General features: G+C 43.8%; 1 protein-coding gene across 3 annotated transcripts in view; it reads left to right on the top strand.

Moving 5' to 3' along the window:
- The window catches only part of PDGFRB (platelet derived growth factor receptor beta), a 179,243-nt gene that overhangs the window by 5,622 nt on the left and 154,960 nt on the right, over positions 1-18,661 (top strand). Inside the window, exon 2 of one of the 3 annotated variants that reach the window (XM_044281127.1) lies at positions 3,673-3,728. The exons of the other annotated variants lie outside the window; for them this stretch is intronic. The gene's annotated coding sequence lies outside the window, so the exon portion shown is untranslated. The remainder of the gene's footprint in view (positions 1-3,672; positions 3,729-18,661) is intronic. 3 annotated transcript variants of the gene reach the window in all.

The following is an 18,661-nucleotide window of genomic DNA, read 5'->3' as shown; positions in this document are numbered from 1 at the left end:
TGAAGGCCTTTTCATGGAGTTGTCCTTGTGGTCTCCAGAGCAAACTCCAGCATTGCATCAGAACAAAAATTGGACTCTACACTGATGAGTATAGACCTCCATTCTAGCCATTTTGCTGTACACCTTTTGACAGCCTTTGAGAGTCGTGGTGTGAAGTTAATGAAACACCTATAGCTGGACATCTGGCTCGTAGCCCAATATCAAGCAAACACCTTCTGATGGTTTGTGTAGACGCTGTTTGACACCCTTGGCTTAGAATGTGACATCCAATTTCACTTTAAGTGCAGATTGGATGACTATATGCCATTCTTCTAATCGGATGATCCTTCCATGCAAAGGTTCACCTGTGTGCACCTCTTGCTGTTATTCTAGGTTGTCGTTGCTCTCCAAACCACCAGGATATACAATGTTGAACAGTGCTGACATATCGGCCTAGGCGGGTAACAATCTGCTGGAGAAATAAACCAAGGTTTTTCAGTTCAAGGATTATGGCGACAACTGGTACGTCAACAAATAGGACAATCATCCCACATGACTAGATCCAATTTTTGAGGTTTCATATGGCTAAAAAACTTTTGTTTTAATCTGGCTTCTATGCCCCTCCTTAATGCTACAGAATAAATAAGATTGGCATATCTTAGTGATTTGTATAACCTTACAGCTTGTTTTTCTTGGTGTTGCCATTTTAATGCTGGGGAGTGTAGTGGCACCACCCACTTTTTGCAAAAGGACCACCAGAAAGGGCAGGCTAGTTTCTGGGGTTGTGTCTAATTATTAACTTACCTCTTAGGCTATTTTCACATTAGCGTTTACAATTCTACTATTGAGATCCGTCATAGGATCTCAATAGCGGAAGAAAACGCTTTATTTGTCCTTATTCATTGTCAATGGGGACAAAACTGAACTGAATGAAACGGAATGCATGCAATGTAAGTCAATGGGGACAGATCAGTTACTCTGACACAATAGAAAACTGATCCGTCCCCCATTGACTTTAAATGGTGTTCATGACGGATACGTCATGGCTATAGAAGACATAATACAACCGGATCCGTTCATGATGGATGCATGCGGTTGTATTATGGGAACGGAAGGGTTTTTGCAGATCCATGACGGATCCGCAAAAAAACGCTAATGTGAAAGTAGCCTTACTTACAGGATAGGGGATAACATTATATTTATTAATTTATTTATTTAATCTTTGGGTTTCTGACTGCTGAGATCACCAGTTTGGTGAAAAACTGGACAAATCCTTTGTGGTAGGGGACTAATTGAGAAAAAAAGGTTATCCCACAGTTGATGTTTATGATTGAACCTTATACTATCCATAAACCGAAGCTAACTCCAAAATTGGATGGTATAGAGGGTTAATTGCCCCAATTGGTTAGCCATTAATAGCCGTTGAATAAAGCTGGCCATTAGATGTGAATTGGCATAACCAAACTATTTTGTCAGATTTGGCCAGCTACTCCCTACTTGCCCCTGCTCCTAGAGGCTCCGTTCACCGACCTCTTTTAACGCCCATGTACACTTGATTGACAGGGCTAGACCAGCGTTGGTCTCCTCCTGCCGGCAAAATCTCGTGCCTGAGCTATCCAGTTCAGTATTCGGCGCAGGCGCAGTGAGTGAAGGACGCTAGGCTGCCGGCTTCCTCACTGCGCTAAATATGTCACAGACAGCCAGTATCGCATAGAAGAGGGAGGAAAGAGCCGTGACGACGCCCAAGTCTTCTGGCAAAACGGATAGGGCTTTGTGGTCTGCGCATGAGCCGTTTTTCCGGTTGACAACCGGAGAGACAGATCAAGTATCGCAATGCCTTTGTTAGACGGATCCGCTGTTTGGTCTGTATACAGATTGCCGGCAGGCAGTTCCGGCGACGCAAGTGTGAAAGTACCCTTAATAGGTTTAATTCTAGTGACAGAAACCTTTTTTAAGGAGATTTTTTATTTTTTTTGCATAAAATAATTGCACTGTTCTGGAAAATAAATGTTCCAGATTTTATGTTTTTATACAAAACTGAAGGTTACAACTTCAGTACTGTGCAGGGACGTGCACACATAGGGCTCAAAGGGGGCTTGAGTCCCTGCTCCCTTCTGCCCCTGTCCCTTTAATGCCCTTTTTTTATTTTTTTCACTTGCACAAGTGCCGCAGTTCCACAGCCTTCGCGTGGAAGGTCGGGCCCATGCGGCGCATCCACGCAGCAGTGTTCAGCGCTGCAGTCAGGGTAACTCAGTCAGTAGTAGTCACGTGGGGCGGAGCGCAGGGAGTCTGGAGCTGAGCTGACTGTAATTGCTTTCCGGTCTGCGAGTGAGCTTGTGTCGTGCTCATCTGTGAGTGCCTCTGCCAGTGCCACTGTGCCATCATGGTGGGGGTTGGGGGAGAAATGTACCGTGGGTAGTTGGGGGGGGGCGGGGGAGATGTGCTGCTGCCAGGCTCATGGAGGGGGATAAATGTGCCCTTGGGGGGGGGGGGGGGGTGTGCTTCCATGGGGGTGGGGGGAAGAAATGTGACACGAAGGGGGTGATGTAAAAAGGAGGGGGTAATGTGTGGAGGGGAAGAAATGTGACATGGAGGGAGAGTAATGTGCATTAAGGCAAGAAGGGCATCATTGGGGGCACTTTTTACTGGCACATTATTAGGTGGCACTATGGGGGCACTTCTTGCCGGCACATTATTGGTGGGCACTATAGGGGCATCTACTGAGGCCACAAAGAAGGGGTATGTTATATAGAGGGCTCTGTACAGTGGCATTTTATACTGGGACACATTATGGTGGGTACTATCAGTAAGGGGGGAGAGGAGTACTACAGGGTCATCTCCGGGGGGCACTAAGAAGGGGTATTTTATGCTTGCAAATTATAGAGGACACTGAGGGCATCTACTGGGGCACTATAAAGGGGCATTTTATACTGGTGCATTATGGGGGCACTACGAGGAAGGGGGGAGAGGAGCACTATGGGGCATTTACTGGGGGCACTATATAGGGGTATTTTATACTGGCACATTATGGGGGCATTATAGGGACATTAGCTCAATTGGGGGCATTACAAGGGAGTATTTTTTGCACTGTCATATTATAAGGCCTCATGCACACGACCGTTGTGTGCATCCGCGGCTGTTGTTCCGTTTTCCTTTTTTTCCGCTGACCCGTTGACTTTCAATGGGTCCGTAGAAAAATCGGAAAATGCTCCGTTTGGCATCCCATCCGCGTCCGTGATCTGTGTTTCCAGTCCATGAAAAAAATGACCTGTCCTATTTTTTTCACGGACAACGGTTCATGGACCCATTCAAGTCAATGGGTCCGTGAAAAATCACGGCTGCACACAAGATTGTGATCCGTGTCCATTTTTTCCTATCATTTCAAAGGCAAACTTGACTTAGATTTTTTTTTTTTCATTTTTCATGCCCGTGGATTCTTCAAAAATCAAGGAAGACCCACGGAAGAAAAAACGGACACAGATCACGGAACAACGGAAACCGTTTTTTCGGACCGCAAAAAAAAACGTCTGTGTGCATGAGGCCTAAGGAGAATTATTTCTACTGGGGGGACATTATAGTGGGCTTTATTACTCCCACATGGTATGAGCCCCCTAGTAGCAGCACCAGCCTCTCCCTGCTCTGCGACCCCTCTGTCCCTTTTCCAAATCCTTACTATGAAATCTTTCTCATTAGGATCAAACAAGTGTTGACGTGGCGTCCGAGATCCCCAAGAGCCAAGCCAAGTAATTGTAAGTTTTCATGTGAAATATGTTTGTTATACACATATAGCCTACACTGTGCCCCACAGTATACAGTATACCTCTACACTGTGCCCTACAGTATACCTCTACACTGTGCCACACAATGTACAGTATACATCTACACTGTGCCCCACAATATACAGTATACCGCTACACTGTAACACACAATGTACAGTATACCTCTACACTGTGCCCCACAATATACAGTATACCGCTACACTGTGCCCCACAATGTACAGTATACCTCTACACTGTGCCACACAATGTACAGTATACCGCTACACTGTGCCACACAATGTACAGTATACCGCTACACTGTGCCCCACAATGTACAGTATACCTCTACACTGTGCCCCACAATGTACAGTATACCTCTACACTGTGCCCCACAATGTACAGTATACCTCTACACTGTGCCACACAATGTACAGTATACCACTACACTGTGCCACACAATGTACAGTATACCGCTACACTGTGCCCCACAATGTACAGTATACCGCTACACTGTGCCCCACAATGTACAGTATACCGCTACACTGTGCCCCACAATGTACAGTATACCTCTACACTGTGCCCCACAATGTACAGTATACCGCTACACTGTGCCACACAATGTACAGTATACCTCTACACTGTGTCCCACAATGTACAGTATACCTCTACACTGTGTCCCACAATGTACAGTATACCTCTACACTGTGCCCCACAATGTACAGTATACCTCTACACTGTGCCCCACAATGCACAGTATACCTCTACACTGTGCCCCACAATGCACAGTATACCTCTACACTGTGCCCCACAATGTACAGTATACCTCTACACTGTGCCCCACAATGTACAGTATACCTCTACACTGTGCCCCACAATGTACAGTATACCGCTACACTGTGCCCCACAATGTACAGTATACCGCTACACTGTGCCCCACAATGTACAGTATACCGCTACACTGTGCCCCACAATGTACAGTATACCGCTACACTGTGTAGTCTTCATAAGCACCACATTATTTTCTGTCCACCACCACAAAACAATCTGGATGTGTCCCTCCATGTGGCATCATGTATCTGGGCAGAGAGTGTTGTATCATGTATGTGGGCAGTAATTTTTTTTTTATTATGACAAGTGCCCTTTTTTAAAAATTTAAGCCCCTGCCCTTCACAATGTCTGTGCACCTCCCTGGTACTGTGTACTTGTAATGACATGCACTAGTAAAATAAACAGGTTAAATAGTTAACAAAGCATTGTTCCATCTTCCTGCTAGTCACATCATGGATGCATCTAATTTACTTTAGTTTAAACCTTTTTCATGTCCTATGCCAAAATGACGTTCTGCCCAGAAAACTTATTTTCCTGGAACTCTGGAGTTCCCCTGATTTTTACATCCCATTTTGTGAGCCAAAGCAATGATTACTTAAAGGCTCAGCCTTTGAAATTGAAACTTTCCAAATGGTTTGATCAAGTATTGTCCATGTCATAAAAAGAGCTGCAAATAATGTAAAACCATGGAGGTGAGAAAAATAAACTAACCAATTCTGTAAATATTTAAAGCGGCTTTGTATCAGATTCAACCCTATTACACCAGACATACTGGTAGGGCTCATCATGCTAATTAAAACAATACCTTTACTTTGTCAGTTTTCTAAATAGCTGCAGATATAGCTGTGTTTTTATTTATAGGCAAATGAACACCAGCACTGCTTTGTAGCACCCCTTGTGCTCTGCACACTCCCCACTCCCCTTGACTGACAGGGCTAGACAGCAGGCTGTGAGGGCAGAGCTGTGTCCTAGTGTCTACATATCATACTCTATGTACTATAGCTTCACCACACTGAGATCCGCTAAGAAAACCAATATACACATTACTGCTTTATTCACAGGCACAATAAATGATTATAAAGCCACCAGTAATATATGCTAGCTTCTAAGCATAGAAAAACATGCATCCCAGGAACACAAGATCACCCATAATGCTGTGCAGCCAGCCAATCCACAGATCCATCGCTTGTGATGTCACAGACATATAAAACTCATCCTGTGCGGTCTCCACCATTGTCCTGTGAGCTGAGCATAGGGAGAGACGTGGCAAGCCCTCATGCGTTAGGACAGTGTTGCTGAAAATGATCAATAGAAGAATATTGGAGAGGGAGACTGCAGGGGCAGTGCAGGGAGACTGCAGGGGCAGTGCAGGGAGACTGCAGGGGCAGTGCAGGGAGAGGGCAGGGAGACTTATTCTGCATCGGCTTTATTTATTCCTATATTTACTTATTCCTACATAAGCCATAAACTAAGATATGTAATTCAATACCAATAAGATAGAGCATTTAATATTCCACTGCTAACATGCCAAACAATACCATCCAGTCTGCACCTCTTAGCGGGCCAGGTCTTAATGATTACCATCCTCATATTTTGCTGGCTTTACTTCTTACAAATCATGCTTCAAAGTCTCCATGTCCTAGAAAAGCCAGCAAGATGCAGAGAGGAGGAGGTATACCCAGGCAAAGTGAACGAATCGAACTTCTTCAGCAAAGTGGAGGAATCGAATTTTTCAAAACTTTGTGCATCTCTAATTATTATTATTATTATTATTATTATTATTAATATTAACATTATTATTATATGATTATACAGAATGAATTATAGTATAGCCTTTTATTCTGAGTTAAATAAAAGAAACAAAAACTGAAAAAAAGTTAATATAAGTCTCTCTGGGGACTTGAACTTAGAATTTCTAGATGCATAGCAGACCACTTATCAATAAGCTATAGCATTTCCACATAGAGAGGCCTGTATTTTATATGCTTATAAGCTAACACATATTACTGGTGTCTTTCTAATCATACATTGTGCTTGTAATATGATATGCAGCAGTAATATGTAGATCAGCTTTCTGAGCAGTTCTCAGTGTGGTGAAGCTATAGTACATAGAGTATATGATATGTACATGCTCTGCAGCTGTTTAGTAAACAGACTAAAGAAAGGATGCTAGCAGGCAGTATGTCTAGTTTAATATGGTTGATCCTGGTGACAGAAACTCTTTAACTATAGAAAAATAAATACCATAGTTTTCATGACAGCCAGCATGCTGAATGTCTGTACTTTAATAGAGAATAACTACCAGACTTTTAAGGCACAAATACTGACATTTTCTGTTTTAAGGGCCACTAAACCCAGAATCTAAACAAAGTAACAACCAACCATAGGTAACATCATCTCCCTATGTGTCTGTTATTTGCTCTTATTCGTCAGATATCATAATTGCAGACCATGAAGACTAGAAAAGCAGTGCACTGTTCTTTCAGGTTGCAGCCATGTCTTCTCCCCCTCCCTTACCCCCTCTGATGCTGGAAGTTTAGACAGAAGGACGTGCTTTAGGCTACTTTCACACTGGCGTTTCTGGGTCCGCTTGTGAGATCCGTTTCAGGGCTATCACAAGCGTCTGAATTCAGAATGCATCAGTTTGCCTCCGTTCAGCCTCCATTCTGCTCTGGAGGCGGACACCAAAACGTTGCTTGCAACGTGTTGATGTCCGCCTGACAATGCGGAGCCAAACGGATCCATACTGGCTTACAATGTAAGTAAGTGGGGATGGATCCATTTTCACTGACACAATATGGTGCAATAGTACAAGCCATAGAACAGTGATGACTAACCTTGGCACTCCAGCTGTGGTGAAACAACGACTCGCAGCATGCTCCATTTATTTCTATACAGTTCTGAGAGCAGCCAAGAAAGGGGGGATCTTGGGAGTTGTAGTTTTACCACAGCTGGAGTGCCAGGGTTAGCCATCACTGCCATAGAACATACTGCTGAATAGCAAATCTGCCTAGTCCTCCATACAATGCATACTTTTGCTGATTTGCCTTTCAGCAGCTTTGAAAAGCTAGGTAGCATGTGAAGGTATGCTGGATATCAAACTACACATGGTATATACTCACCAAAGTGTGGCCTCCATTACATCTCTGCACAGGTTGTTACTGGTGATGAGTGTCAGGGGCTATATTCGAATTTGCTATATTTCACAAATATTTGGGCGAATATTCGTCATATATTCGCAAATTCGAGATTATTTTCTTGATTGCGAAAAATCGGCAATGTAATATTCGCGTAATGTGTGCGAAATACATGCGTGGGTCATTTTCCAAACTGCTAGATATTTCCTGAGACTGGAGAAAATGTTTGGCACAGCAGAACATTAAGAAAAAATTGCTTTATGTGCAGTTAGAGTGCTGCAATATATTCGCAATTTTGCTAATCGGCACTAATGGTGCAAATATTTTGCCGGAATACGTGAAACTACACATTTTAGCAGGTCTGCACGTACAGTACAGACCAAAAGTTTGGACACACCTTCTCATTCAAAGAGTTGTCTTTATTTTCATGACTATGAAAATTGTAGATTCATACTGAAGGCATCAAAACTATGAATTAACACATGTGGAATTATATACATAACAAAAAAGTGTGAAACAACTGAAAATATGTCATATTCTAGGTTCTTCAAAGTAGCCACCTTTTGCTTTGATTACTGCTTTGCACACTCTTGGCATTCTCTTGATGAGCTTCAAGAGGTAGTCACCTGAAATGGTTTTCACTTCACAGGTGTGCCCTGTCAGGTTTAATAAGTGGGATTTCTTGCCTTATAAATGGGGTTGGGACCATCAGTTGCGTTGTGGAGAAGTCAGGTGGATACACAGCTGATAGTCCTACTGAATAGACTGTTAGAATTTGTATTATGGCAAGAAAAAAGAAGCTAAGTAAAGAAAAACGAGTGGCCATCATTACTTTAAGAAATAAAGGTCAGTCAGTCAGTCCGAAAAACTGGCAAAACGTTGAAAGTGTCCCCAAGTGCAGTCACAAAAACCATCAAGCGCTACAAAGAAACTGGCTCGCATGCGGACCGCCCCAGGAAAGGAAGACCAAGAGTCACCTCTGCTGCGGAGGATAAGTTCATCTGAGTCACCAGCCTCAGAAATCACAGGTTAACAGCAGCTCAGATTAGAGACCAGGTCAATGCCACACAGAGTTCTAGCAGCAGACACATCTCTAGAACAACTGTTAAGAGGAGACTGTGTGAATCAGGCCTTCATGGTAGAATATCTGCTAGGAAACCACTGCTAAAGACAGGCAACAAGCAGAAGAGACTTGTTTGGGCTAAAGAACACAAGGAATGGACATTAGACCAGTGGAAATCTGTGCTTTGGTCTGATGAGTCCAAATTTGAGATCTTTGGTTCCAACCACTGTGTCTTTGTGCGACGCAGAAAAGGTGAACGGATGGACTCTACATGCCTGGTTCCCACCGTGAAGCATGGAGGAGGAGGTGTGATGGTGTGGGGGTGCTTTGCTGGTGACACTGTTGGGGATTTATTCAAAATTGAAGGCATACTGAACCAGCATGGCTACCACAGCATCTTGCAGCGGCATGCTATTCCATCCGGTTTGTGTTTAGTTGGACCATCATTTTTTTTTCAACAGGACAATGACCCCAAACACACCTCCAGGCTGTGTAAGGGCTATTTGACCATGAAAGAGAGTGATAGGGTGCTGCGCCAGATGACCTAGCCTCCACAGTCACCGGACCTGAACCCAATCGAGATGGTTTGGGGTGAGCAGGATCGCAGAGTGAAGGCAAAAGGGCCAACAAGTGCTAAGCATCTCTGGGAACTCCGTCAAGACTGTTGGAAGACCATTTCAGGTGACTACCTCTTGAAGCTCATCAAGAGAATGCCAAGAGTGTGCAAAGCAGTAACCAAAGCAAAAGGTGGCTACTTTGAAGAACCTAGAATATGACATATTTTCAGTTGTTTCACACTTTTTTGTTATGTATATAATTCCACATGTGTTAATTCATAGTTTTGATGCCTTCAGTGTGAATCTCCAATTTTCATAGTCATGAAAATAAAGAACTCTTTGAATGAGAAGATGTGTCCAAACGTTTGGTCTGTACTGTAAGTGAGTAAAATAAATAACAACTAATAGGAATCTGCACTGCTTTTTATACCCACACAAATATTTTTTTTACAGCGTTAAATTCACTGTGTGAACATACCCTTAGTGTGAATGTATTTATTTAACAGTGCCATATTGAATAAATAATATATATCCCCACTGAGGCTCACTGTCTAATTTCCCAGTTTCAAAGATACCCAGACACACATAGGCCAGTTTCATGGTGAACCAGTTAACTTATCATTATGTTTTTGGCTTGTGGAAGAAAATTCACACTTACTTGCAAACTCCATGCATTCTTTATCCCATACAAATTCTTATTTGAGTTATTTGAATCAGGTGTGTCCAAACTTTTGGTCTGTGCTGTATGTATGTGTAACGGTCAGCAGAGGAAGAGACCGTAGAGCAGGACTCAAGTACAGTGCAGCAGACAAGGAGGCTGAAGTAGAAACCGGCTTTATTAAAGGAGAACTCTAACTGCCGGAGAAGCAGATTTACAATATGAACAGCTTGAGAATTCACAACAAAGATAATGGAAATTTGCATAAAGAAAACAAATGAATCACAAACATAAGTACAGACAATAGCAGGCTACTCTCTTCTAGGTAGTCCTATCTGTCCCCGCTACCCGGGGTGCACCTCTACGGTGCACTAAACTAAATCCTATTCCACTATGTCCTAGCTCCGGTTAGCATCAGTGCACTCACAGTTCGGTGTCCGGCACATGCAGGCAGATACAGTCTGGGTCCCGATCTGGTTGCTTGCTTGCTTGCTTCAGCGTGGCTCAGCCCTGGCCTCTCTTTGTAGTCTCTGTAACTCTGGTTAGAGATAATCAGCAGCTCTGGACGTGTAATCAGGCAGGGCCTGGAATTCACTCACAGTTCCTCTGGTAAGTGCCTCACACTACAGCAGTCTCTCTTCTACACCAGGACACATCAGGTCAGTCAGAGAGCAAACACACTCTAATGTCCCAGATACCATGTCACAGCAGGTTGGCAGGGAGAAATCGCTCTAATCTTCCCTGTGGATCTCCCTCTCAGTGCACAGCGTCCTTCTTCCTGTGTACACAGACACCTTCAGCCCAGACTCCCTGCTCAGCCCGGGAAAAACACTTAACTCCTTGTCCTCTGGAAACAACTCCTCACACTGTCCTACTCAGCCACAGTGGCCTCTGGTGGCTGGAGGGAAACATGACAGTCTGCTATATATATATGTGTTGGAAATGTTGCTGGATGATCAGGGCTGCCTCTTACATATGGACAGCAGAACCTATCGCACTACACTGTAACGACTACACTATATCAGGATATAACCTACACTGACTATCTCCCACTATCTGTATTATATATAAGCTAACTAACTATCTATCTAATGTAATTAAACAGTAAAGCACAGAGCACAGCAATGACACTGCTGTCTCTCTCAGAACTCCATAAAACTACAGAAAATGGCAGCTGGGGAGGTTCTTATATAGTAAGGGGTAGGCAACTTTCCTATTGGTTGCTAGGGATGTTGCTAAGCTCAGACAAAGACATTGCTGCCTTCTCATTGGCCCACAAGCAAGAACGGAGGTTATCGATGGGAAAAAAAAATCTAGAATATTCAAAATTACGAATATATATCACTATATTTGAGAATTTTCGAAGTGCCGATATTCGCAATTAATATTCGTGATTTGAATATATTCGCGCCCAACACTAGTTGTTACCCAAGTTTCCCAGTCTGCTGAATTCCAAATCTGTCTAGTAATCTCGTGATAATTCCTTTTATATAGCTAGCTCAGCTTGCCATTCAGGGTCCTGGAAAAGTTGGTTGACACGACTATAGAGCTGCATTGGTCAACAGAATATTTTATCCTAGTACCATATGATAGGTTCACACAATATATTAGGGCGGCATTGTAGGTGTTTTATATGATCAATATGCCTCCATCACTGCCCACAGATATTGTTACCCAGCTTTCCCAGGCTGCAGAATTTTTAAATTTCCAGTTTTGTAGAATGCCTAGCTGGATTTGCTGTTCAGGAGCCTTAGGGTACTTTCACACTAGCGTTATTTTTTTCCGGCATTAAGTTCCGTCCTAGAGGCTCAATACCGGAAAAGAACTGATCAAGTTCAGGATGCATCAGGATGTCTTCAGTTCGGTCTTTTCTACTTTTCAGGACGGAGATAATACTACTAATGTAAGTGATCGACGATGACGTCGATCGCACACATTTAACCCCTCTGATGCCGTGGTCAGAAGAGTGCGCTCCTGGCAGCCTTGGTCCTTCAGAATGTTACGAGGCTGCTGCATGTAGGTTCCTATGAAGACCCTGCCTGCGGCAGGGCTTTATAGGAGCACAGCGTAAGTCTTTTCGCATTCAAGAAAATAATGACGAGATCACTAATTTGCGAATATATGATAAATATTCGCGAAATATTGCAAATTCGAATATTGCCCCTGCCGCTGATTAGTGGTAAACAGTGCTTTGAATTTAAAACCATTATGGGACCCATATGGTGTTAAATATAACAATAATCACTTTTCTGTGCCCTTGTGGCTCCAATTCTGGTCGCTGCTTTTGAATGGAGCAGGTAGTTGGATGACTGCGAGTGATGTCACAAGCTTTGCCCACCAGCTCCATTGACTTAGACTGTATTGACATCAGCACAGTCTTAGACTCCCCTCATATTGCCACTGGAGGGAAGTAGTAATCTGAAAGACAAAGCTACATGTGTCACCATGATTAGCTCCAGGATCATGGGAGCTAACAGCATATAGATACTCAGCCTTGACATCATGTCTAAAGTTCATATCCCAACCAGACTGTTTCCTTATGGATTCTTACATTTTTCTCTAAAATGTGGATTTACAGGAAACAATTGTATCCCTTTACCAGGCAATGGCATAGCCATGGCACTTATGCCCCTGCAGTCCATAAAACCTTGTAATCCGTCTTCAGAATTTATAGGGGTCACACCTCTTAGCTGTAGGAACTCAGTAGAAACAGGAAGAGAGTAATTTGTAAGGGTTAATCTGGTTCACTTGCCTTCTGAATTCTGACTGATATTTCGGAAGACTTATAATAGACATAATTATGCCCATTACTTCAGCAGTGACAGGTCCAGCTTAAGCAAGTGATAGGTCATTCTTCTAATAGATTGTCCAGCCTGACTGCTCGAATGGACCTTTGCAGCATGTACTGTGCATGGAGAACAATGTGCCCAGTTATTATCTGGATGACTTTGAGAAGTGTTGTGTTTAAATTTACAGTTTATACATTCTGCAATATAGAGAGAAAGTCGCCAGGTAGCTGGCATGAGCACCCTAAGTATTCTTAGCACCATAGCACAGTCCTAGATGCTGAGAGAGGAACATGTTGCGTGGTTGATCTTCAGCATACTGGTCCATGAATGCAATTCAAAAACTAAATTGGTAAAAATACAGTCACACTAATATGAAATGAGGTTGTATGTATATGGGGAGGACTGGGGAGATGAGTGTTCAAGCTATTGAAGGTGTATGTACACCCTTAGGGTACAGACACACATTAAAGGGGTTATCCAACATCTCCAACAGCCCCCCATGTGCCGGACCCCTCACAAATAATATACTTACCCCGCTCCCTGCTCTTGGTCCCCTCACCGCCGCTGCTGCTTCTCCCTGTACACAGATTAAAGCATCCAGTGTAAGGGGGGGGAGCAGGCGGGGATGCGATGCTAGGGAGGCTCCCCCCCACGACACCGGATGTTTTCATCTGTGTACAGGGAGAAGCAGCAGCAGTGGTGCAGGGACCAGGAGCGGTGCAGGGGTGCAGGTAGAGGGGTAAGTATATTAGCTGTGAGGGGCCTGGGACATGGAGGGGGGGGGGGCTGTTGGAGACGTTGGATAACCCCTTTAAGGCTTCTTGAGGCAGTTTGGAAGATAAAATTAGGAGTGGCTCATTAAGGGAAAGAAAGTATGAAGGACTGGTACTACCCATCCTCTTTTCGGAATTCACTTCTAGCTTAGGCTACCTTCACACTAGTGTTTTTGCTGGGTCCGGCAGGGTTCAGCAAAAACGCTTCCGTTACTGATAATGCAACCATATGCATCCGTTTTGAACGTATCCGGTTGTATTATCTTTAACATTGCCAAGACGGATCCATCGTGAACTCCATTAAAAGTCAATGGAGGATGGATCCGTTTTCTATTGTGGCAGAGAAAGCGGATCCGTCCCGATTGACTTGCATTGGGGGTCATGCCTGATCCGTCTTGCTTCGCATCCTAGGACAGAAAGCAAAATACAACATGTTGCCGTTTGCTCTCCAGTATGGGAACCCATCTAAACGGAACAGAATGCTTTTTGGAGCATTCCGTTCTGTTAAAGGGATTCTGTCACCTCCCCTAACCCAAAATCTGATTTTAAAGCAGTCATGCAGCACAGCTTACCTTGAATAGGCTGTGCTCTTCTATCTTGTAATCCGTCCAGTAGTTTATGAGAAAATCGACTTTTATGATTATGCAAATTAGCCCTGAAGGTGCCCAGAGGGGCGTTTTGTTCCCCTTAGTGTGCCCAGTAACGCCCCTCTTACAGTGCCCAGCCCGCCTTCCTTCCGACTGCCTAACCGCCCACAGCCTCTCATCCCTCTCCTCCCCCTCCCTCACGGCCGAACGAACTCTCGCACAGGCGCAGTACCCACTGAGGGCTGTGCCAGTGCGATCTGCAGGAGACTGAGGGCAGGAGCTTCATCCTCGTCACTGGGCATGCACCGAGCCCAGTGACGTCCGATGCTCGCTCTTCCCTCAGTCAGCCTGCAGTCGGAAGGAAGACGGGCTGGGCACTGTAAGAGGGGCGTTACTGGGCACACTAAGGGGAACAAAACGCCCCTCTGGGCACCTTCAGGGCTCATTTGCATAATCATAAAAGTCGATTTTCTCATAAACTACTGGACGGATTACAAGATAGACGTGCACAGCCGATTCAAGGTAAGCTGTGCTGCATGACTGCTTTAAAATCTGATTTTGGGTTAGGGGAGGTGACAGAATCCCTTTAAGTTCAGTTTTCTCACCATTGACAATGAATGGGGACAAAATTGAAGCGTTTTTTGCCAGTATTGAGTTTACTGGAAAACTAAAACGCTAGTGTGAAAGTAGCCTTAGGCTTGCAAAACTGCATCAAGAAACCTGAATGTGTAGCCATACCCTTAGGCTAGGTTGACCTTTGTCCTGCAGTATTCCGGTAGTCTGTTCTGGTAGAGGAGCAGACTACAGGAGTTCCATATCTGCTAGGGACTAGTGGATCGTCCGTCAGGTTTCTGACATGAATGCCACCTTGGCAGAAAAGTACCAATGCATGTGCTGGCATATTCCTGGCAGGAAGCCAGCATTCATGTCAGAACCCCAACGTATGCCATTAACACACTACTAGCTAAGCATCCATATTGTATAGCTGCCAGGATGTGCATACTGTTTTCCATATAACTTTTCACTAGCAAAAGATCCAGCAGAAGGTGTGTATGACCAATTTAAATATCATGGGCATGAGTTGAGTCTTAGGATCCCAGAGTTACTAGCATGGATGTGTCATCCCCTGACAATGGGAACAATGAATGAATAGTATACAGTGACTAATAAAAGAAGCCATGAAATTGACCTGGAAACTAATCTTAGCTTTGTGAATGTAAAAGGATAAGAATGTTATCTGTTCAAAGATATCAGTTATTTTAGATGCCAAGATAACAGATGTTGTGGTAGAAATAGGACAGTCAGCTCCACTGTCTATGAACAGTTGTCCGTGTTCTGATGGCTTCTGGCTGCAATTCAACATTCAGCACTTATCCTTTCATTCCAATTACCTTGTGCCCGTACTGAATCCATGATGTGTCACTGGTACCAGTGGGAGATGAATGAGATCCCAGTCTTTTTCTCCTACAGCTAAACATGACCAGAACATGAGTAACATGCAACTGTAATTACTCATCTCTGCAATCAAACCTAGCTAGAATTCAGAGTAGGATCAACATTTTCTGGAGAGTCATGGTGGTCCTGAGATGGTTGGCACCCTGTCCCTAGCAGAGACAGAGAGGGGCTGACTCTGTGGCATAATATTTTAGCAGAAATATAATATAACTTAACAAACTATTTTGAAACAGGATGGTGAAGGGCCCTTCAAGCCGAAGGTGGTAGAGGATCCATGTGCCCAAACCATAATCAGATTCTGCTTGAACTGTGTGAAGAGTGAACACTTATTCATACAGTAACAATCATAAATTAGTTTTTAACACAATTTTTCTAAAATTGAGTGAACACCACTATGTACTCAGCTACAGTTTGCACGGTATATTACACACTAGAGAACATTTGCAGATATTGTCCTGAAATGCATCAGTTTATGAGATTGAGGAAATGACACCTATTGTGCCACATCTGCCAAAACGGCGCATGCATAATTTGATGCAGTTTGCTAGATATGTTAGGTTTCTTCTTTCTTATTACACTTCATGGCTAACATCCTTTACACCAATATGTTGCACAAAAAGGTGCATGCCATTACTAATGTATGATTATTTAACCTTTTACCAACAGTGGCGTACACGTATAGTGGATGTTGGGTGTTTAAACATGGAGCCAGCTCAGGAGCAAAAAGAGAGCCATAGTCGGCTTGTATAGCTAACCAAATAAGTTCCAAATTTCCCAAAAATGTTGGTTTTCAACTAATCTCATGCTATATGCCATCTTCACTCCCAAGTCCGGCGATGCAGAGGTAAGTCCTTACCTGTGCCTGCGGCGCGAGCCGCTCTGAAACACATGTGGTCACCGGGAGCAGGCAGTTCCGAGAACAGCCCGATGAAGGCTGCTCTCGAAACTGCCTGCTCCCGGTGACCGCATGTGTTTCAGAGCGACTCACGGCGCAGGCACAGGTAAGGACTTACCTCTGCCTCGCCGGGCTTGGGAGTGAATATGGCAGATTGCATGTGTTCGTCGGCAAACACTGCAAACTGGCCATCTCCTCTTTCTAGCCATCGTTGGTCGCTCAGCACTTAGGCCTCCACCCATCAAAACCTTTGTTTCAATGACATCACAATTTTTATGAGAACTCAGCGGCCCTTTAAAGAGCTTGAAAGGGTTGCATACAGTCCTATGAGACTTCAGAGTGTCTTACATGCAATCTGAGCACTTTTAGTTTGGACTGAATCAAACCTGATAGCCCATTTGACCGAATCAGACCTAAAACAAATTTTGGGAGATTTGCTCATTTCTATTGACAGGTGCTAGCAGTGTCCGTGATCGGCAACAACTCCAATCACAGTCGTTTAACCTCTCAGAAGCCAAGGTCTATTGTGACCACAGAATCTGAGAGATCATTTTGTTGGAGAGAAAGGCCCCTCACAATGAGATCGCCGTGGGAGCTATTTGGTTACTATGTTTTTAAAAGTATTAAAAGGTAAAACAACCTATGCAATTTTGGTATAACTGAAATAGTACTGACCCACAAAATAAAGATAATTTCTCATGGTCATGGTCAGTGCACAATGTTAATATGAAACTCGGAAAACAATGGTACAATTCCAATTTTTTTCCAGTTCCACCTCATTAATATTTCTTCCAGCTTCCCAATACTTCATATGGAATATTAAATGGTACCATTAGAAAATATAATTTGTCCCACAAAAAACAAGCTCTCAAGGCTGTGGAAAATAGCTGCGCAGGTAAGGGGTTAAAGCTCCTTTTGTAAATGCTTTTTTTTCTAGAATCTTTTTATAATTGTCGAGGAAGGAGCATAAAGGGGGTTATCTATGATGCGATGTACTTCACTTTTTGGCGTACTTTTTCCGCAGATTTGGTCACAAAGAGGATTTGTAGCCAAATCTGCAACTTTTCCCCGCTCACAGCACTTTTCCGAGGTGGCAGAAAAAAGGGGCATGGCATGGGTGGGGAAGGTGTAGGACCGGCCAGCCTGTCTCATTTATCATTTTCCACGCCTGTTTTTGGCATTACCTAAATCTACACCAGCAAGGAATCTGGCATAGATTTAAGTAAGGGTGGGTTCACATGTGTGTTCTGGATTCCGTTATAACATGGTTATAATAGAAAATAACGGAATCCATAAGACGGAAGGACGGATATGCTGCCCATAGACGTATTATGATGGAATACATAACGGAAGCCTTTAAAAGGAATTCCCTCTTAATAGAAGTCTATGGGAATCATAACGGATCTATCCCATTTTTCGTAATGCAGAATGGAGAAAAAAGTCCTGTCAACAGGACTTTGTTTTCCGTATTGCATAACGGGAACCAGACGGATCTGTTATGATTCCCATAGACTTCTATTAAGACGGATCAAAACTGAATGCCTATTAAACTATTTTGACTTCCGTCTTATGGATTCCATTATTTTCCGTTATAACCATGTTATAACGGAAAGCCATAACGGAATCCAAAATGCAGAACTGAACCCACTCTAAGTCGCATGGCCAGCGACTAAAGAGTACCTTTCATGGGTTCAGACATTATATAACTAAGTATCATGATACGTAGGGGATAGTGCAGGGATCTAACTGCACTTACTATTTTTTCTTCACCCGCTGTGCCCCCGTTGTATTCTCCTGCATGGTATACTAATTAATAGCATCAGAGCAATGAGCAGGAGATTGAGTCTTTCCCCGTGGGCTTCTCCTTCTCCCTGGCTGTAGCGCTTTCCAATCGCAGCTGTCACGAGGGTGTCAAGAGCCACGCCTGACTCCGTTGTACCCCGGGTCAGGAGGTCGCAGCGGTTGGCTGCACGCTCTATGTAAGATAGGGATGTTTCCTTATTGTAGCTTTCTGGGTTTGCTTTGCAAACCGTTTTGGCTCACTCAGGGATTCGTAGCTCCTTCTCTCAGCTGTTCCTTGTCCAGCACTCCCAATCCTCCTTATATTCCCCTCTCACACTTCTCTGGTTGCCAGATATAGAGCTTCCTGCCTGGACATCTATTCTGACCCACTGGAGCTGTG

Source organism: Bufo gargarizans, chromosome 2 (genome assembly GCF_014858855.1).
Source record: "Bufo gargarizans isolate SCDJY-AF-19 chromosome 2, ASM1485885v1, whole genome shotgun sequence".
NCBI lineage: Eukaryota > Metazoa > Chordata > Amphibia > Anura > Bufonidae > Bufo > Bufo gargarizans.
Note: the sequence above shows the minus strand (reverse complement) of the source record. Positions and strands in the feature narration are given on the sequence as shown.